Source organism: Geospiza fortis, unplaced genomic scaffold (assembly GCF_000277835.1).
Source record: "Geospiza fortis unplaced genomic scaffold, GeoFor_1.0 scaffold166, whole genome shotgun sequence".
In the NCBI taxonomy this organism is placed as follows: Eukaryota; Metazoa; Chordata; class Aves; order Passeriformes; family Thraupidae; genus Geospiza; species Geospiza fortis.
The window spans coordinates 3,394,457-3,401,049 of NW_005054310.1; positions in this window are offsets into that span (position 1 = coordinate 3,394,457).

A 6,593-nucleotide genomic window follows, 5' to 3' on the forward strand; every position below is an offset into this window, starting at 1 on the left:
GAGACACTTGTAGAAGCCCTTCTGGTGGCCTTTCATGTCCCTTAACAGATTCAAGTCCTGGTAGGCTTTGCCTTTTCTAATGCTATTCTTGCATGCTCAGACAGCATCTCTATATTCCTTACAGGTTACCTATCCCTACTCCCACCTCTTGTGATGCTTCCTTTATATGACAGTGTTTTTTGAGGAGCTTTTTTCAGCATTGTCCATGAAGACCTCATACTTTGTTTGGCTTTCTGCAAATCAGGATGGATTGCTCTTAAGTTTTGAGGAGGGAGTCCTTGAAAAATTAGTAAACTCACCTGGATCCCTCTTCTCTGCAGGCCCATTTTCTATGGGATTCATCCAAGTAGGTTCCTGAGCAGGCCTTTTACCATGAAAAGTGTGAGAGTTTCCCTCATAATGTTGCTATCTTAGCACTTTCTTATTTGGGTGTATATGCTCGAGGTCCCCTTCAGTCCTGCACTGCTGGTTTCAATCAAAAGTGTACTTTGGCTATTTCAGCCAACAGGATTTAAGCATCTGAGAACCTCATTGGTACAAACTCTTCCAGACACCCTCTGGGACAGAACTGGTGTCAGCCCCTGACAGACTGTCCTAAGAATCTGTATACAAGATACTGCAGCCATTGACCCAGACTCAAAGATCTTCAGCTGAATATCCTTACCTCTCCTTTCCTTTTGACTCCTCTCAGCTCTAGCCCCAAGCCAAAGCTACAGAGTAAACAGTACAGGAGCAAAATAGAAAATGAGCCTTATACAAAAGTTTCAAATATGCACTATTTCTTACAAATTTACTTAATAAAGCTTGTTCATATCCCTAAGTTGACATGCTTCAGGTGGCTTTTGCCATGCAGCTGATCAGCCTTTGAATGTCATCTACTTGAAGTGCTATGTTTTGAACTGTAATTTTGAGGCACCCTTATTCTTTTTGCTGACTGGAGTAGGTACAATTTTCCCACATGTATTCTCTACTGCTATGTGGTGCCAAGACACCTGTTTTGCTCATGTTGCTGAAGAAAACAAAGATTTAGAAAAATGCATTGAGCAAAGCAAGTAGTGTCTGTGCTCATTGAAGGTTCATCATCTGAGAAATCAGTCTACAAGAGGGGAAGGAAGTAGCTCTCCTGTGCCAGGTCATGCTCTGACTAGAGATGCTGAGAATTTTTATTTTAAAGGTCAAGGTCATAGATTAAATTTGTAATTGTCAATTCATTGAAAATAAGTTGCTTGTCAAAAAGGAGAAGCAAATTGTCTAAGCAAATGTTTCAACTTGATGTGTGTATGGGACAAAAGTGCTAAAATTGTCAAAGTTTTAGTTTGATATTTTTAAATAATAAAATGTATGACAGCTTTATTATGATTTTTAATTGCAAACATTGGAATTAATGCTAATAAAGAGATAGTGAAATAGTAAGAATAAAACTAAACAATTGAGGATGATCTGAATGGAATGTTTGTAATTGCTCTATCTGTGATTTTTTTTTAGAGGGGGAAAAAGCAGAGAGGGAATTCTGCCCACAAGAAGAGGTCATTATTTTTTCCCCCTTATTTGGGATGCTATTTTTTTTTTCATATGGCTCCAAACCATTTCCTCCCTCACTGTGAAGCTGAATATGTATCCAGGGGTGCTACCGTGGGCACTTTAATAACAACAGAGAGTTCTGGCATGGCTAGTATAGTCTCTTACTGTAAGAAAGCAAACCAAATCAAACCCAACTCCAAACCATTAAACCTGGGAAGGTCAAAGAACCAGAGTAGTTTAAGGGAGTGAGCTCCCTCCTTTTATGGATAAAGTATTGGACACCTTTTAAGCAATATATTACTTACATCCTTATGAGACCAAAGCAAACCCTTCGACTATAACTATCCATTTTCATGGCATTTATCTTATCAAGTGAAGTGACCAATAATACTAGAAACAAGAATGCCTCTGGACATAGTTTTACTGTTAGTGTTAGATACATTAGCCTTAGATACTGTCTTAGTTTTAGATACATTAGCACCAACCACAGACACTGCAAGAGATACAACTTCTTTTCCTCTTATTTCTTAACTAATTTACATATATTATAAAAAGATTTTTTCTAATGTAATGATTTAATAATTCATCAGTTTTCACATACAACTTCTTTAAAAAGTCTATTCTATGGTGACATTTCAGTTAGCACTGATTTTTTCCAATAAAATTATTTTGCAGTAAGTACAATATTTAAAAGAACCCAAACCTGCAGAAAGTGCTAGCCCCCAGAAACAACCCTAAAAATGTCAAGTGTGCTGTACTTAAGATTTTAACTTCTGTACTACCTCTAAAGTAATTGTACATACATTATTTCATTGTTTTCAATGCACCTGAATAATTTACTTTTTTGCTCCAGTTTATCACTACACACCATATCCCTATTTTCTCTGGATTGTTTGGTTTTTTTTTCTTTCTGTTAGTTTTCATTTATACCTTCTGTATCTATGAGCAATCCCTCTAATGTAAGGAAAAGTCATAATTTAGTCCCAGGACAGTAAAAAATATGGAAAAATGAAAGATGTTAAAGGTTTATTGTATCAAAAAGCATATAGTCTTATTTCAGCATTTCACTTTTTTCAAACCATGTAATTTTTCTTTGTCTTTTATTACAATATTTCAAAGGTTATACACACTGTATTTCTTTAGTTTGCTGCTACCCCTGTGTTCCCTGAAGGGAAATTTGCACTCATTTCACAAAAGCAGAAGTACAAACCAGAAACCTGTGAGAGCTGTTCATTCAGCTCTACAGGGGGATTTGCATGATTTGCCATGTGTTAGCTCAGCAGAACTTTCTATGCTGCCTGTGGCACTGTCTCTAAACTCTGACTTGCTTTCTGGGATGATGCGTTTTCCTTTATAAAACAAGTAGCTCCTCAAAAAGTAAACAATACATGGAAAAACTAACCAGGTCTGTGGTGTGTCATTCATTGTCTAGCCATGTAATTTGGAATAATCATCCAGTGAGAGTTGAAAGAATTGCTTTTAGCCATAATAAAGCAATCTCATCCTGTTAAAGGAATACTCTGGATTCTCTGTTTTCACTGTGTACTGATAAACCTAGTAGTTCCACGCAGGTTTGAGATTGTACTGAGGAAAAGGCATCTCTTTGTGACACTTGGAATTTTTGCTCTGTGAATAGTTCAGTGAGTGTTCTCATTTCCAGTGACTGATGATAACTTCCATGGTGATTGTAGTTCAGCCAGCTACCAGAGACACAAGCACACAAGGAGCACTCATATCATCCATTGCTGTAACTCAGTGCCCACATCTGCTAACAGATTTCAGGAGAGGGTAACCTTGGACAATTGGTCCTTTGGAAAACACTCAGGGCGAGCTCTTCTGAAATCTGCCATGATCAGAAGAGGATGTGTAGTTGTAGTTTTTCATACATTGCAGGCTTGCAGTGCTGAGCAGGACATGAATCCTGTAAAACTGAGCCATTGTTAGGTGCCAAGCCTGTGCCTAGCAGTCTGAAGGGGTGTCTAGGTGTTGAGGTAATCACATCCAGGTTCATACTAAGGACCTTCTGCATTTTTCAAGTAGTACAAAAGAGAATGAAAGCAGCTTTAATGGTCAATGAATCACCTGCCACAGTGGAGTTCTTGATTTGAAGTAAGCATACTAAGCTTCATGACCAACACATTTTTCTAAGCTAAGGCAGTGCTGCTTCAGCTTGGCCGTAGCCTGAATGCAGCACAAGCACGCTGAATGCTGTGCTTAGCAAGACTGAGCCTGGATCTCAGTGCCAAACCCATCTGTTGCAACAGGCTGTTACAGAAATACTGGTTTAGCCTCCTGCAACAGAATCGGTGCTTGACCTTCTTTAGGGACCTCCATGTACAAACCCAGAGCTGTGCTCTGTCCCTGGGTGCCCTCCAGGCTCCTGGAGACAGCCTCTGCTGGTGCCCCCCTCCTCAGGCAACGACTGAGTCAGTGATGCAAGCTCTGGGGGGCAGGATGCAGAAGGGAGCATTCCTGATAAGTGATAGGCACTGAGGCAGGGGTCAGATTCCCTGCTATTGTACAGCTCCATGTGTAAGACACTCAACTAGCATGTGAGGGACCTGATTCAAACTCTTCTGCTGATTTGGAGCAGCAATTTCACCTCAAGTCACTGTCCTCAGAAGACACATCCCAGTTCTATGCCACAGGGCAGTTCTCCTAGTGCCTCTGTCAAGGCTTTTTGTCCCAGCTGGGAGAAAACGTTGGGTCTCTGTGCACTCAGTGACCACACCTGAATGTTTCTTACACACGTTCTGAGTCTTTTAAAAAAGCTTTAAGATGTAATATTAAAAAACAAAAAACAAAAAACAAAACAAAACAAAACAAAAAAACCACCACATTTACAAGGAAAATATTTCTATGTTAATATCTAAGGTATTCTCTGGTGATTTTATTCCCATTATTCAAAAAATGGCATTAGTTTGATGTTCTGTGCAATTCCAAGGCAGTACTTCAGCTATCCAGACAGATTGAAACTACAAGTTACAGAGCATGCTCATGGAAAACACACAAAAAGCAAAGAAAAATATATCAGCTATTAAAATTCAAGTTCAACTAAAGTTTCTTTATGTAATTTTCATGACTGTACAAATGTTAGGATGAGTTGAACCATTTGACAGCAAAACAACAGAAACCATAAAGCTTGAATGTGCATACAATTCAGGTAAGAAGTAAGTTTGTTTTCTTCTCTTTCCACACATCTGTGATGGCAGGTGCCATGTGGAAGCAAGAGCTGTGTCCTTATATCCTGTCATTTGTCCCTTTCTAGTTGTTCACAGAAACTGCTTCTTACTGAAAAATGTTTCCATACCTGTTGTTCTTCAAAAACTGCTAAAAAGCCCTTGGTTAAGAACTTTGGTTTTATTTTGTCTTATGAGAAGGGGCTGACTTACTTGACTAATTCAAACCCCCAAAAGACATTTCTGCATTCTGGTTGAAAAGCATTTCCCTCCAACCTAGAGGTACATTTCCACCTTAGACATGCTTGGACTTGTGCCCAGTCTTTAACTGTGGCCGTTGACTACCTTATGCTCTCTACTCCACACTGCTGGCTTCTGCATGTCTCATTTCTTCTGTGCCCCTTCACAGGGGTCACTGGGTGTCACCTCAGGGTTCGGCATGTCACCAGGTGGCAGATGTCAGAAAGAGCAAGGCGAGCCTCTGCCTTGTGACTCGCTTATTTACAGTTGATTGCCACTTTAGCTGATTGAATAAAGGGAACGCCTGCAATGGCACATAATTGTTGTTGCAATAATAGCAATCGACTGCTCATTTTTACCACATGCCTGCTGTACTTCTCTGCCCTCTTCATATTCCCAAGCACCAAACACCTCGCATAAATAAGACACTAGTATCTAGTACAATTTTAAAGGTTTGCAAGTGGGAGTACAGGTATTCTAATTTTAGAATCATGTGGCATCTCCATCTCTGTTTCTCCCTAATTCCTGTCACTTGGACTATGCTGTGCAGTCCTTGTCCTGGATCCTTCTTTTTCCTCCTTACAGCTTTGTGGTTTCAAACTATTTAAAATTGAATGATATAAAGAAGCCCACCTTCAAAAATTCAGTGTGCTGGGGAATAGGAGGGCGTCCTTAAGTTCTCTCCATAAACTTCTGTCTTGCAGATAGGATTTATTTGCCACAAAGATATCTGCTTTTGGGGGCTGAGATTTTACTGCCAAACACTGGAACAAAGCTGGTGTGGCACCATACAGAATAGAATCCTTTATAGTTTCCTTGTTCTTAATATAGAATGTGTTGCAGATACTTGGCAGATCCACCACTTTTTCTTCTTTTGCTTTCTGTTGTCATTTTTATTATTTAAATAGATACATTCAGGCTGCAGATTGCTTAGACAAGTAGATGGAAGAATTTGGTGAATTCCAAAGAACACTCATTAGGTATTTGGCAGTATGTCCTCAGCAAACAGCTCTAATGCCACCACACCATGTGTCTGGCCATCCCGCCTGATTGTATTTGGGATCACTGGCTCCTTCCAGCCAAGGGGAGCTGGAAGTCTCAAAGACACTTACATTTCTGTACGTTTAGTCTAGATCACAGTTGTCTTCTCCAAGTGCACTCCATGCTATTACTCAAGACCATGGGCATGGGAGTGAAACTCTAGAAAGGAATCCGTTTTAGAAACGGCTTAGTTTGGAGCCCGAAGTCAGGCATGACAGGCATTTGCCGGAAAGCAAGTCTCTGGCAAGGCAAAATGGGAGCGTTGGAGCTGTCGCTGCCTTTGGCCGTTCACCCCAGCCAAGGCAGAAATGGTCGAAACTGATGAACCACCGCGGTGCCCAACTTGGTTTTTCAAGGTAAGCTAGTACTGACTGTGGTTTTGTGGTACCTGCGGCCTGTGTGAATACAGTTTACCCGCCCGACTAACTTCTATTTATGCTCAGGTGCCATCAGAAACCCCAGAGTCCAGGCTCAAGGCAGCACCGAAGCACTCGGGGGAGCATCGCAGCCTGACTGCCGGGGCAGCACCGGCGGCGGGCGGGCGGTACGTGAGCGGGCGCGCGTGCGGGGGGCGGCACAGGAGCGTGTCCGGGGGACGTGACACGGGCGCGT